Source organism: Fukomys damarensis, unplaced genomic scaffold (assembly GCF_012274545.1).
Source record: "Fukomys damarensis isolate Sample0158 unplaced genomic scaffold, DMR_v1.0_HiC HiC_scaffold_22, whole genome shotgun sequence".
Classification (NCBI taxonomy): Eukaryota; Metazoa; Chordata; class Mammalia; order Rodentia; family Bathyergidae; genus Fukomys; species Fukomys damarensis.
In genome coordinates this window covers 21,814,437-21,829,677 of record NW_022900934.1, presented here as the reverse complement: position 1 = coordinate 21,829,677, position 15,241 = coordinate 21,814,437, and the positions used below count along the sequence as shown (strand labels likewise).

The 15,241-nt window shown below is 47.3% G+C and overlaps 1 pseudogene; it reads left to right on the top strand.

The window, feature by feature from the left end:
- The first annotated feature begins 13,888 nt into the window (after positions 1 to 13,888).
- On the top strand, positions 13,889 to 15,024 carry LOC104873385 (annotated as a pseudogene).
- The last annotated feature ends 217 nt before the right edge of the window (positions 15,025 to 15,241 follow it).

Below are 15,241 nucleotides of genomic sequence, written 5' to 3'. Positions count from 1 at the left end.
ACAGTGGGGGCCAGGTCTCTCGAGCAGACTGTTCCAGATCGTGGAGGAGAGACCTCTAGCTCCCAAGAACAGTGCTACCTTGACAGAGGGTCCAACTCCTTTATATTGTCTCTCTTGCAGACAACCAGAGACCAACCCTCAGAAAGGGCAGTCGTCCTCTTTCCACCCACCCCTATTCCACACTTCCTGTGGGCAGAGATTGTAGCATTTGCTTCTCAGCTTCTGAGACCTCATCTTTTCCTCAACCCAGGTTCCTATTTATCAGAGGTGCCCAGGCCTCAGTCTTTGTTATTTGAAGGTTCAGTCCCTGTGGACTTCCTCCTGACATGTTAGGACATCTTATCCAGGATTATGGATTTCAATGACACCTGAATTAGGGTTTACCACAAATACAGAACCAATAGGAGAGATCTATTACAAGGAAATTGGCTCAGGTGATTACAGAGGCTGAGAAGTCCCCATGATCCATCTGCAGGCTGGAAACCCAGGAAGGCTGGGGGTGAGGCCAGTGGTATAGATTCCAGTGTAAGTCTGAAGCCCTGAGAACCAGGAGTGCTGAGAGCAGAAAATAGGTGTCCCAGCTTATTCAGTCAGGCAGAGGAAGTACAAACCCAACCTTCCTCTGCCATTTTGTTTTATTCAGACCCTCAGTGAATTGGATGAGTATCACCCACACGGGGGAGGTCCGTGTGCTTTACTCAGTCTAGCGATTGAAATGCTAATCTCATCCCCACTCTTACAGACACTATGAAGTACTGTTTAGTTAGATAACCTGCTCATCCCATGGCCCAGTCAAGTTGGTGTATTAATCATCACACCACCCATATGCTGATCGTTCCTTTCTAAACAGATCTCTGGAGACCTCCCTCTTAAAACTCCAGACTTGCATCTGACTTCTGACTCAGTATCTCCAATTGGATGCCCAATAGACATCTCAAAGCAAATTCCTGACCTCATCAGCAGCTCAAATCCAGGCTTCCTTGGTCTTATCTTGGGAAAAAGCCCTATATGTTTGGTATATACAAGTCAAATATATAAGTATGGATATATGTAATCACAAGCTAAAATAGCATCTCACATAGTTACCTGTGTGCTGTGTGTGTGCTGTGTGCTGTGTGTATGTGTCTGTGTGTGTGTGTGTGTGTGTGTGAGTGTGTGTTGAGAACTAAGGGTCTACTTTAGCAAATTCTAAGTATAGAATATAGTTTTCTTACTTAGTCAGATCTCCAGAATTTATCTTGCATAACCGAAACTTAATACTCTTGACCAACATCTTCCACCATTCTACTCTGATGTTATGAGTTTAGAATTCACATATAAGTGAGATTATACAGTATTTCTCTTTCTATGTCTAGCTTATTTTATGTGGCATAATGTTCTCCAGCTCTCTTTATGTTATCACAAATGGCAGAATTTCCTTTGTCTTTTTTTAAAAAGATGAGTCATGTCCATTATTTCTGTATATCACATTTTCTTTATCCATTCATTACTTGATGGATGTTTAGGTTGTTTCCATAGCTTATCTATTGTAAATAGGGCAGTGAACATAGGAGTGTAGGTATCTCTGGGCTCAGTGGTAGAGCACCAGCCTAGTAAGTGTGAAGCCCTGATATCAAGCCCCAGTACCAGAAGAAAACAAAAACAGAACCAAAAAGAAAACAAAGCTGACTTTATTTTCTTTGGATAAGGTATTTTGATGCTTGACTTTTTGAGGAGCCACCAGTTTTCCATAATGGCTGGACCAACTTACATTCCCACCATAGTGCCAGAGTTCTAATTTTGCCACATCCTCACCAACACTTATCTTTTGTTTCTCCAATAATAGCCATCCTAACAAGCACGTGAAGTATCTCCTGGCTTTGAGTTGCATTTTCCTGATGGTTTGATGATATTGAGAAACTTTTTATATACCATACCTATTGGGCATTTGTATGTCTTTTTTGGAAAAGTATCTATTCAGATCCAGTTAGGTTAATTGGCTTTTTTTTGTGTTGTATGAGTTCCTTATTTACTTTAGATATTAACCTTGTAATATACATGATTTGCAAATATTTTCTTCCATTTTGTAGACTGTCTTGTCATTTTGTTGATTGTTTCCTTTGTTGTGCAGAGTGCAAAAGCTTTTTTTTTTTTTTCTTTTTGAGATTTCTCACTATGCAGCCCAGCCTGGCCTCCCAACTCCTAGTGATCCTTCTGCCTCAGTCTCCCAAGTGCTGGGATTACTGTTGTTCATTTTTGGTCTTTTTGTTTGTGCTTTTAGTGTCATATCCAAAAAATTGGTGCTGGGGCCAATGTCAAGAAATTTTTTTGCAGTTTCCTTCTGGAGCTTTACATTTTCAGATCTTATGTTTAAGACTTGAATCCATTTTGAGACAATCTTTGTGTATAATGTAAGATAAGGATCCAATTCCATTCTTTTGCATGTGGATATCCAATGTCCCCATTTATTGAAGAGACTGTTATTTCCTCATTGTGTGTTTTGGTGCCATTACTTAACATTAGTTGAGGGCCGCAGATTTAGCTTAGTTGTTCTGCCACTTTCCTTGCAAGCACAAGGTCCCAAGTTCGATCCCTGATACCAAAACAAACAACAAAAAAATTAGTTGACATAAGCATGGGTTTATTTCTAGGGTTGCTATCCTGTTCCCTCCGTCTGTGAGTTTGCTTTTATGCCAGTAGCATTCTGTTTTGATTACTATTGGTTTATAATATAAATTTGAAATCAGATAGTATGATGCTACCAGCTTTGTTCTTTCTCAAGATTTCGCGTGGTCTTTTGTGGCTCCAAATTAATTTTAAGATGAAAAATGTTTATCTCACCACGCCCCTCTTCATCTCTTCTGGACTCTTCAGCAGTCTCCTCTGTTCTCAACACAATAAGCCAGAGGGGTCCTGCTAGAACTTGTGAGAGCTCCAGGTGTAGTGGCCCACACCTGTAATCCCAGAACTCAGGAGACTGAGGCAGGAGGATCATGAGTTCAGGTCCAGCCTGGGCTACACAGCAAGGCCCTATCTAAAAAAAGAAAAAGAACAACTGTAAGATCATGTCCCTCAGCAGGTAGAGACCAAAGTTTTCACTGGATCTCCAAAGGCCTGCAAGAGCTACTCCACCTCCTTTGACCTTGTGTCCCCCATTTCCCTTTACCTATCTACTCCGTCCTCACCGACCTTCATCTTTCTCCGACATGCCAGGCAACCTGTGTCAGGTTTGACCCTACCATTCCTACTTCCTTTATTTTTATCTTTCTATGTGGGTTTTTTTGTTTGTTTGTTTGTTTGTTTTGAGACAAGGTCTTGCTAGGTAATCCAGCCTGGCCTTGAACTCACTATGTAGTTCAGGCAGGCCTCAAACTCTTAGCCACCCTCCTGCCTCAGTATTTTGAATGCTGAGATCACCGGTGTGCACTACGATGCCTGTTTCCACTCCCTGTAGGTATGATGCCCCATGTGGTAGATGGAGTATCCTACCAAGATGTCTGTATCCTTATCCATGGAACCTGTGTCTGTGTTGCCCTATTGCCAAAGGGGACTTTGCAGCTGTGATCATTAGGGATTTTTTGGGGGAGTATCAGGGATTAAACCCAGGGCCTTTGCACTGAGCCCCATCCCCAGCCTTTTTTATTTTTTATTTTGAGACAGGGTCTTGCTAACTCACTAAGTTGCCCAGGCTGGGCTAGATCTTGTGATCCTCCTGGCTCAGCCTCCCAAAGTGCTGGGCTTACAGGTATGCGCCACTATGCCCAGCTAAGTTAAGCTTCTTGAGATGGAGAGTATTCTGGTTTACCCAGTTAGGGCCAATGTAATGACAAGGACACTTATGAGGAACAGGTGGAAAAGTCAAAGTCAGAGATGATGCAAAGGAAAGCCAATGGTGCAATGTGGGCCAGGAAGCAAGGAGCGTCCGCGGCCTATAGGAGCTGTGAAGGTGAGAATGGAGAGCTCCACAGAGATTCCAGCAGGATGGCAGCTCACCAGTGTCTTGGTTTTTAGCCCAGGCAGACCCATCTTGGACTCCTAACCTCAAGGATTATGAATACTAAGTCCTAGTGTTCCCAGTAATTAGTTACAGCAGCAACATGAAATCAATCCCCCTCACGTCCCTTACACTCTTACTCAGGGAAGGCCTCACTGACCACCCAAGTTGAAATTTTAAACCTTCCCCAAATTTGCCTGGGATTTAGCTCAGTGGTTCCATCTCCTGCCTCGCAAGCACAAGGACCTGATTTCAATCCCTGGTACAAAAACAGAACAAAACACACACACCACACACACACACACACACACACACACAAACAACAAAAAAACACAACAACTTTCCCCAAACTTCTTCCTCCCCACTAAGTTTATCAGTACATTTAAAGCAAGCAATACAGTTACATTCATCATTGGGATCTTGTCCCTTTACACCACAGGTCTTGGTTCTTATTTTTTCCCCAATAACCCTGCCCTCCTTTCATCCCATTCACCCTGCCCTAATTAAAAAGACTTTGTTTCCATTTTCCCCAAATTTCTTATTTCTCATAACTGCCTTATTTTTTCCCTTAGCATACACCATCTAACATATTTTACTTATTTTGTCTATTGCCTTCTCCAATTAGAATATGAGACCCAAGAGCCGGGGATTTAGCTCAGTGGTTCCACTACCTGCCTCTCAAGTGCAAGGACCTGAGTTTGAGCCCCAGTATCAAAAAAGAAAAAGAATATGAGACCCAGGAAGAAAGGAACTTTATTGCTTGTGCTTACAGATGAATGCCCAAGGCTTGGAAGAGTCCCTGGCACATAGTAAGTGCTCACTAAATATTTGTGGCATCAGCAAGAGCAGGAGAAAGTGACCAGCCTTTATGATGCAGCTTAGCGACTGTGTGGATGCAGACACGTTATTCACAGGGCCACATTCAGTCCTCAGCAACCCCATGAGGCTGGTGGACATTATCACCCCCATTTCGTGGATGAGGACCTGGAGGTGCCTGGAATTGAACTCAGGCTGCCAGATGCCTGTTCCCACTGTTTCCTTCTACCTTGGAATTCCCAAGGAGAGATCTGTTATGAGGAGAAGAGATTGGGCCTAGGTATAGGAGGCTTTACTACCAAAGGACTAAATCACTAATGGTAAAATTATGCTCCTCAATGAGGTAGAGTCTCTAGGGTAGAGTTTTTATTTCTTAACTTTACTGAGGTAAAATTCCATAACATTAGCCATTCTACAGTGGACCATCAGTGGCATTTAGTGCATTTCCATTATTGTGCGGTCGTTAGCTCCATCTAGTTTCCAGACATTTTTTCACCTCCCAAAGGAAACTCCCACCCATACGCAGTTTCCCCCCGTGACCTGCATCACCATCCACCCAGTCCCCCTGGAACTGCCAATCTTCTGCCTGTGTAGATTGATCCCTCTGGATGTTTCCTACCAATGCAGTCGTACAACTTGTGACCTGGAACCCTTGTGTGGAGGTTCTCGCAGGGGAGCACAGCTACTCAGATACGTTTGCCCGAAGAAGGGTTCTCCCCCATCAGGGAAGGAAGGTCTCACACCTTTGGGAGGGACACACATGGAGCCAGGAGGCAGGCAGGGGACACCCGCTTAGTCAGCCAGATGAGTTTAATCAACTCTGGCAACCAGTGTGGTGACACATGTCACAATCACATTACCCTCACATCCAACGTGTGACCTTTTGTGGTTGATTTTAATTTAGAATAGTCACTTTGAGGTTATCCATGTTGGAGAAGAGCTTCATTCTTGTTTTAGGCTGAATAATATTCCTTTGTGTGTATGTATATCATGAAGTTTTTCAGAAGACAACTTAGTGAGTGAGATTTTGGGGCCAGACAGTGCGTTTTGAATCTGGATCCTTTGGAAACTTCACTGTGTGCTGTTGATGAGGGAGTTCACCTCTCTAATTATCAGAGTCACGTCAGTGGAGATCATATGACAGCCTTGCAGGCTGGACACATTGTGTATATAAGGTGCCTGTAACGCAATAGATAATATATTAGTAGTGGCAGTCAGTGATGATTCCTCAGTCAGGAACAAATTTATCATGGAAATGCTCTGACCTCATGATCTCGGCTTCCGTGGAAGCCATGCATGTCCTTAACACCTGTACTTCTGTGAAGCCGAAGTGAAGATGATGGTTCTGGGGCTGAGTTCATGCTTGTTGTTATATTTACAGGGCTCTTTATGGTTCTAGTAGAATTTGCAGTCAGTTTTCGCCTTCCTCATTTATTGAATAGTCCAAATCACAGAGGATGAAAGTGTCATGGCAGTAAAGGGGAAAGAAACTGCCTTTAAAAAAAATTCTAAATAAGGGTATGCAAGGAGTTCACCATTAGTCATCAAGGAAATGCGAACTAAACCACAGTGTGATATCACTAAGCATTCCCAGAATGGCTAGCATCCCAAAGACTGACCACCCCAAACGTCCAGAGGATATAGAGCAGCTAGACTCCCCTGCACTGCTGGTGGGAGTATAAAATGGCCCAATCAGTTTAGAGAAACACTAGGAAGTTTCTTTAGAAAGTTCAGTACACATCTCTACCCTTCGGCATCACCCAAGAGAGGTGGAAACATTTATCCACAGGCATCTCATACTAAACTCCAGCTAGAATGTTCATAGCCACTTTACTCATATTAGTCAAAAACTGGAAATAGTGCACATGTTCATCAACAGTAGAAGGAGTAAAACATAGTATATTTAAATAATGAAAGACCATATACATAAACAAATGATCTTCTGGGCTGGGAATATAGCTCAGTGGTAGAGCATTCGCTTTGCAGTGCCCTGGGTTGGATTTACAGCGACACACCACACACACACACACACACACACACACACACACACACACACACACACATGTACTGATACACGTAATAATCTGAATAAATTTCAGAACTATTATAAGTAAAATAGGCCAAGCACAAACAAATACAATGTATACTCTCTGCTTCTATTCAAATGGAATTTAAAAATAGACAAGACAGAACAACCCTATGGGGATAGAAATCAGATCCCTTGGTGCTTCTGGGAGGCGGACTGACTAAGAAGGGACATGAGAAAACCTCTGGGGTGATCAAAATGTTCTATATTTTGATAATCAGTTATCAGAACTGACTGAATACTTAAGATCTGACCATTTCACATCATTTATCTTTTTTTTTTTTTCCCAGTACCAGGGATTGAATTTAGGACCTTGTGCTTGCCTGGCAGGTGCAGTGCCACTGAGGTAAATCCCCAGCCCCTCACATCATTTATCGTGTCAGCAAATCTCACAGATAAAATTCCTTTCCTCACTTCCTCCCTCCATACTGGGGATTGGACCTTGCAGTTGCTAGGCAAGTGCTCTACTGCAGAGCTACATCCCCAGACCTTTTTTATTTTATTTCTGAAACGAAGTCTCACTAAGTTGCCCATGCTGGCCTTGAACTTATGAGCCTCCTTCCTTAGCCTCTGAAGTATCTGGTATTCAGATACTTGGCAGTAGATATTCTTGTCTCTGTTTTACAGACGGGAAACTGGGGCTAGAAAAGGCAGACTAGAATCCCAGAAGTATGACTTCCAAGCCCACACCTCAGGAGTTTCTCCTCTCCCTTAACTCATTCTCTTCCCTAAGATTTACACTTGGGGAAACTGAGTACCAAAAGAGGCTCTAGACATGTGCAATGCTATTGAGCTCTTTGGAATCACAAGTGAACTAGAACCCAGACCTCTGGAGCTTTCTTCCACATTCAAACAAGGAGGTCAAGCTCTCTTCCATAGGGGCCAACGGTATAGTTTTTATTTGTTTTACTTTTATTATTTATGTATTTTTATTATTTTTGTGGTACCGGGGATTGAACCTAGGGCCTTTACACTGAGCTACACCCCTAACCCTATCTTACCTTTTGTTTTGAGACAGGGTCTTGTTAAGTTGCTTAATTTCCCAGGCTGGGCTCAAACTTGCAATCCTCTTGCTTCAGCCTTCCCGAGCACATAGATTATAGGAGTTCACCACCATGCCTAGCTTTTATTTTTATTTTGGGGGGTGATGAGGATTGAATGCAGGACCTAGTACACGGGAGGCACAGACTCCTTCTACTGGCTATATCCCAGACCTAATTTTTATTTTTAATTAATTTTTTGTGGTACTGAGGATGGAACCCAAGGCTTCAGGTATCCTGGGCAAGTACTCTACTACTGAGCTACTATACCCCTGGCCCAGAAAGCATCATGTTTTAGAGAGCTGGGTATAATATCCAATAATAGCACGGCTATCCTGTGATTCAAAATGAGTGATTGTGTTCTCCACCTGTTCGTGTATTGCCACAGTAGTTAGTTCCAGATTGGTTGTCTGTGACCTGTGTAATTAATCTACCCTTCCCATATAGCCACCTCTTATGGTCTAGAGCTAAAGTGGCCTCTCAGAATCTCACATTTGGAGGTGGGGCCTGGTCAGAAGGGGAAGGTCACTGGGGGCATGGCTTGGAGGGCTATATTCTTGTCCTGGCTCCCCCTCTCTGCTTCCTAGCGGCCATGTGGGGAACACCTTTCCTGTGCTATGATGTTCTGCCTTGGAGCCAGCTGACCGTGGACTGAATCCACTGAAACTGAAAATAAAATAAATGTTTCTTCCTTTAAGTTATGGGTATTGGATATTTTGTCCCAGTGACTGCAAAGTGACTAATATACCCCTAAAATTCCTACCAGACTCATTTGTTACCTCCTCTGACATTGTCTTGAGTCAAAAGATGTTTAATTCTAACACATCAACAAGTGTCCTTCTGCTTAATATAAGAGGAGCTTACACGAGTTTCTCATGCTGTGCTTGACAATCGGGTTCTAATGTGGACTTGCATCATGAACAACTGAAATAGCTCATCTAACTTGAGTTTCATCACATCCAATCTGTCATCCATAAGAGGGGCTGTGGTCAGGTTCAGCCCATTAGCTTATTTAAGAAGCACTGTTGCCTCTGCAAACCTTGGAAGTCATCATCCCGTGTTTTGAGAACTGAGCTGACACCATGATAGTTTCCTCCCTAGAGAGCTTATATCTCTGGAGAAAAAAAAATGTCCTAGCTTCCTCAGCCTCTGTCCATCAGGGAGAAACCTCATCTCAAAATTCTTTTCTGGTCTCTTTAAAAGTCACAGAATGGATTTCATGGTCTGCCTTTTCTCTGAACTGGCAAAGGGTGCTGTGAATGAGTCACCCTGCTTCTTGGGGACATTTTGCTCCAAGAGCTCGGGGTACCACCAAATGACCAACATCCTCTGGAAGGCTTCCCTCCCCTGAGGATCTGAGCCTCTGCAATACTGGAACAGGACAGTGGGTGCATTTTGGAGACTGGAGCTCAGGCCCAGTTCTGCGGATGAGGAAACCTAGGTGGCAGCTATATGGGGAGGGAACAATGGGGCAGGGCAAGGCCACTCCCACTGACCTTGGGCCCAGGGTATGTGCTTTCCTCAGCATAAATTGGTTTCCTCCTCTGGAAAATGAGGGCCTGATGTCCTTTTTGTTTTTGTCATCCAGGGACCCCGAGGCTCTGCACCTGTATAGTCCTATCTAATCTCTTGGTGGAAATGTTAAATCTGAACTGTGGTACTTTGCTTCCCATGCCCCAGAAGGATCAAGGCCTGTGGTTCTTAATAAGGACCACACCGTTCAGTTCTGTTAAGGTCTGCCCAAGGAACACATTGAAGCCCTTTCCCTGACACTGAGGTGTGGGATGTCCTACGCCTTGTCTTTAATCCGTGGGGCCAGATGGGTACACAGGCAGATGATTATGGTAGACTGTGGCAAGCCCAGTGACATTCTGTCTGAGGGGCTTTAGGAGTGCAGGGGGACTCCATCCCAGCCTGGGGGAGAGCTAGAAGTCTTCTGGGAGAGGGGACAGTATGGAGCGTGAGCATCATGGCTAAGATGACAGGAGGCGATGACTGGGTAGTCCTTTCCTGGTGTGGGCTTTGGTCTCCCTGAGTACGATTGGGCAGGGGTTGGCTGTGTCCTCTCACCTCTGGACTTCTGGGGTGAGGAAAGTGTAATGCTGGTTGCTGAGCTGGAAGGGTTCCTATCTAGTGGCCGGAGACTGTCCTGTTCTGGCACATGAAACCTCAGCCTTTCTCATCTCCAGATTCCTTGGGGGCACAGAGCATCTCCCTATAGCCCTCCTGGTTTGACCAAGTCCCAGTTCCTGTGGGAACACCCTGAGCTGGGAGAGCTGAGATCAAATCATCCATCCTTCCCTGACCCATTGAGAATTGTGGGAGCTGGCAGACAGCCTTGATGTTCACAAAGGACTTTGGCGCATAGCCACGGAACATGTCAGAAACGAAGTAGTGTTCTGAAGTCTATCGGCAAATTGCTGGAGTCTGGCCCCAGATGGTCAGGGCAGCATCCTGGGACCCTGAGGCCCCTTGAGTCTTGCTGTCTCCCCTGTCCTCCCTCCTGGAAAGTAGGAGGCCGCTTGCTTTCCACACCACCTCCCTCCTTCCAGGACCACCTGCCACCACCACTCCAGCGTTTCCCTGACTCTGCTGCTTGGTTGGTTGCTCAGTCTCCTGGACACTGCTCACCCCGTCTGACCTCATGTGGCCTCCCACCAACATCCAACCCAGAGAAAACCCATCTGGGAAGCTAGGACCTCCCTTGCAGGCCTCTTTCAAAGACCTGGCACAAAGGCTCCTGGTGCTCTGCTGACTTTCTTCTGTGTGCAAGATCCCATTCTGAGCCTCAGTTTCCTCATCAGTGAAAATGAGGATGGTGATAGTACTTTTCCCAAGAGGTGGGTGAAGGGATTCAATGAGTTAATACATGAGGCACTTAGCACCTGGCGTGGTGCGTTCAATAAGTTTGTTAAATTATTACTTTTTTCAACACCTCCATAGATATCTAATGGGGTTGACCTTTATAATTTGGTCAAAATTAAACTCTTGACTTTTCCTACTCAGGGGGCTCCTACCCAGACTTCTCCATCTCGGTAATTAGCAACTCCTTCCACTCACCCAGAAACCTGGCAGTCAGTCTTAGGGCCGCCCTCTCTGAGTACCCACACTCCTGATCCATCAGTGAGGACTGGGAGTGCTTCCTCCCAAAGTCCTCAAATCAGCCACACCTGCCACCTCCCCTGCCAGGGCTGAGCCACTTTCACCCCCTCCTGGAAGACTCCCAGCTTCCTTGCTGGCCTCCCTGCCTCTGTGCACCTCTATCAATTCCTCTGTGGGGCTGCCGGCGGTATCTCTCAGAAACAGACCCCAGATTATGCCACCACAACCCACTTAACATCCTCAATAGCTCCAAGCTCGAGCCCCTCCTCACAGCCCAGGTGGCTCCAGCCCCTGCTAAGGGCCCCAGCTTGATCTCCCACTGCTCTGCCTTCACCAGATTCACCCCAGCCAGTGACCCCTGGGGACCTTTGCATGAATGCCGTGGGGCTCTTTCCCAGTCTTCTGGGCTCTGCTAAAACCTCTCTCAGAAGGCCCTCCTTGGATCCTGTCCTTGGAGCTGCCCATCTCCTCCCTATCCTGTTCCCCCTTTAATCTCATCCTAGCATTCCAGACAATCTGTCTTTCTGCATCAGTAGATTTATTCTCTGCTTTCTTGACCACTTCTCACACCAGCTTGTGAACTCTATGAAGGTAGGAGCTGTGTGCAGTTTATTAATCCGTATGCACCCACCAGGCACTCCCTAAACGCTTCTACCCTCAAGACCTCCACCAGATCTCCAGGCCTGGGCTCTGTGACCTCAGGGAAGTTCCTCCTCCTCTCTGGGCCTGGAGTTTCTGGTGCCTGGCCAGCAAAGCGGCCTGGCTAATGACAGATTCCTTCTCTTAGTCCTGGCCCAAGGTGGAGGCTGCCCAGTCTGGCCCCAGCCTGCTCTATATATCTTGAGGGCAAGAGTACTCTTGGTGACAGAGAGCTCAACAAGTGTTTGCCGAGTTGAATGAAGTCGAACAGTCCTGCCCAAGGCTCTGGAAACGCAGATGCCAACAACTCTAGGCATGGGAAGGCCGCAGGGGAGCTAGCTTGAGGCCCAGGGAGCTGATTTAACCATTGGATAATTAAATGTGTTTAATTGTTGGGAGACAGCAGTGGTGAAAAGTTGAGCACAGACCACAAATGGCAGGAGGTCTGGTGCAGATTCTGTGAGGAGGAGCCTCCTTGAATCAGCCATCTCGATACAAGGGGTCCCAGGTGGCTGAAGCCTTGGCCAGCACAGGAGGTGGGGTTTCTCCTGCTTCCTCTGGGGAGTCCCTCCCTGAGCCCTCCCTGAGTTGGCAGGGGAACAGGGAGAAGGTGAGGCCAGACAGAGGGTGTGACCCTGAGCGGGTGGCTGGCTGGATTCCTGCTCTGGAAGCCAGAGCTAATGCACTAGCCTCAGGCGTGGGCTGGGCTTGCCTGGCACTGATCCCACCAGCCTGCGGAATCCAGGCCTGGGTTCCTGTCCCAGCAAGCCTGGTCAGTGTCAAGGCCTGACCTGCACAGTGCCGAGGCATATGGCTGACCCAGGCCCAGCCTCTACTCAGGGAGCTCTTGGCCTGTGGGGATGGGGCAGCAATGGATAGGCTACAGTTGATACCATTGTCTGCAAGGATGCAGATGCAGGTGGAGGCTTCAGCCAGGGAGGAACCCAAGAAGAACAGGTGTGAACAAGGGAAAGAGGAAGAGAGGAAGCAAGGGCAAAGGCTGAGGGTGAGACTGCGGCGTGGCTCGAGTGACCAGCTCTTCACCCTGGAGGACGGTGGCGATGGGACTGGGAAGGCTGGCATGGCGCCACGTGGCCTCTTAAGTGTGGGCTTAGGCTTGAGCTTAGGAAGCTGCTGAAGGACCGGAATTGTGCTTTTAGTTTTGATTTCTTTTGAGGTACCAAGGATTGAGCCCAAGGCCGGGAACATGTTAAGCAAGCACTCTGCTGCTAAGCTGCATCCCCAACCCTTTTTATTTAGTTAGTTTTTGTTCTGAGACAAGGTCTTTGGCCTCAAACAGTCAAGCCTCCTGCCTCCTCACCTGCCATCCCCTGCCCCCACTTCCCAGTAGCTGAGGTAACGGGCATGTGCCATCATGGTAGGCCGGAGCTGAGTTTGGAAAGGGGCCTGTGAGGGCTGTGGTCCGATGACTTGGGGAGGAGTGTGGGGGAAGCACACAGGAGGGCATGGCTGGCAGGTGGAGGTAGCTTGGGCATGGGGTGGCAGAGGGAGGGGGGGTCAGTGTTTTGACTGAGTTCCTGAAAGCTAGAGACATAGGAGGAGGCCAGTGTGAAGGCAGATGACTGCAGAAGGAGAGGTCAGAGGGGTCCAGAGTCCCAGAGAGAGGCAGGTCTGGGGAGGGAGCGCTGGGTGGTACTGGGTAGACAGCCCCTTCTGAGATTTGCCTCCCTAGGCCTACAGTGCTGACTTCATAAAGTGGTCTTTATGTTGGCTTTCCTCCTTCCCTGTCTCTTTCTGCTCCCTAATTCTAGCCCCTAGATTACCTCCCCAAAGAGTTCTTATCTTGGCTCTGTCTCAGGGGAATCTGAGCTAAGATGAAATTCAGTCAAGACCATCAGACAGTGGGTGCCTCCTGCACTAACCCTGGCTGTGCCCTCAGACTCCGGATAAAAGGAGCCCCCTGCCTCAAGACTTGCTCCAGTCCCATCTGGAACAGGAGTTTGGAGAGGAAGACAGGATCAGCCATGGCCAGAGGGAAGGGGAAGGGAAAAGCTGAGTCTCAGGAAACCATGGGAGAGAACTGGACAATTCCCCCAGCAGTCTCTCTCTTCAGGCTGGGCTGGGACAGGGGCAAAAGGAGCAGAACTACAACCCAGCATCTCAGCAGGTGCACCTGGAAGGCTGCCCGGGGGTGGGGAAAGGCCAGATGTGTAACAAGCCACCCTTGAGGACTTTGGCCTGAGCAGGTCAGGCCTGGGGAGTTCTGTGCTCAGGACTTGCGTTCAGACACGCAGAGCAGCTGGGGAGCAAAGACTCCCGGGTGAGCAGAGGGAGCTGGATAACGCTTGAAAAATAACTTCATTGTTTTCTATTGCCCAAGTAACACAAGCTTGCTGTAGAAAATTTATTAAGACAAGCGGTCTCCTGCTTCAACAGTGCTCACCCGCCCTCACCGCCTCCTACACCACCACCGCCCACCACAGCCTCTCCGCTGCCACCACCATGACGACTTCCTCGCCCTTGCAGGTGAGCCAGAACTACCACAGGATGCCGAGGCCGCCATCAACCGCCAGATCGACCTGGAGCTCTATGCGTCCTAGGCCTACCTGTCCATGTCTTATGACTTTGACCGCAACGATGTGGCTTGGAAGAACTTTGCTGGGCATGGTGGCACACACCTGGAATCCCAGCACTCAGGAGTCTGAGGCAGGAGGATCGCTGTGAGTTCGAGACCAGCCTGGGCTGCATAGTGAATTAATTCCAGGGCAGTCTCAACTACACAAAACACACACACACACACACACACACACACACACACACACACACACACAAAAGAACTTCGCCAAATACTTTCTCCACCAATCTCATAAGGAGGGGAAGTGCGCCAAGAGGCTGATGAAACTGCAGAGACAGTGCGGTGGCCGCATCTTCCTTCAGGACATCAAGAAACCGTGACGACTGGGAGAGAGGGCTGACTGCGATGGCGTGTGCCTTACACCTGGAGAAGAGCGTGCATTGGTCACTCTTGGAGCTGCACAAGCTGGCCACTGAGAAGAATGACCCCCACCCCGTGTGACTTCATTGAGACTCACAACCTGGACGAACAAGTGAAGGCCATCAAACAGCTGGGTGACCGCGTGACCAACCTGCACGAGATGGGCCCCCAGTCAGGCATGGCAGAGAATCTCTTCCACAAGCACACCCTGCGGGACAGCGGTGGGAGCTAAGCCTGGGCTGACGTCAGCAGGGCAGCGCATGCATGTTGGGTTACCTTTGCCCTTTCTATAAATGTACCAGAGCATCTTCTTAAGTTCTTTAATTGCTTCAAATAATGAAATTGGTACCCCCTCAAAAAAAGACAAGCCCAGAAGAAAATATTACTAAGCTCCTCTCTGAGTTCCCACCTCCAGGACAACTGCTAGTGATATGATAATGTTTATCTCTCCTATTTTTCCCATGCCACTTTGTAAATGGGGTTATATAATTAATCCTACCATGTATAAATCTTTTAGTATTACATGAACTCTAGGTCAAAATATATAGCTCTGAGGGGCTGGGGATTTAGCTCAGTGGTTCTGCTGCCTGCCTTGCATCACCGGGTCCCGAGTTTGATTCCCAGTCAAA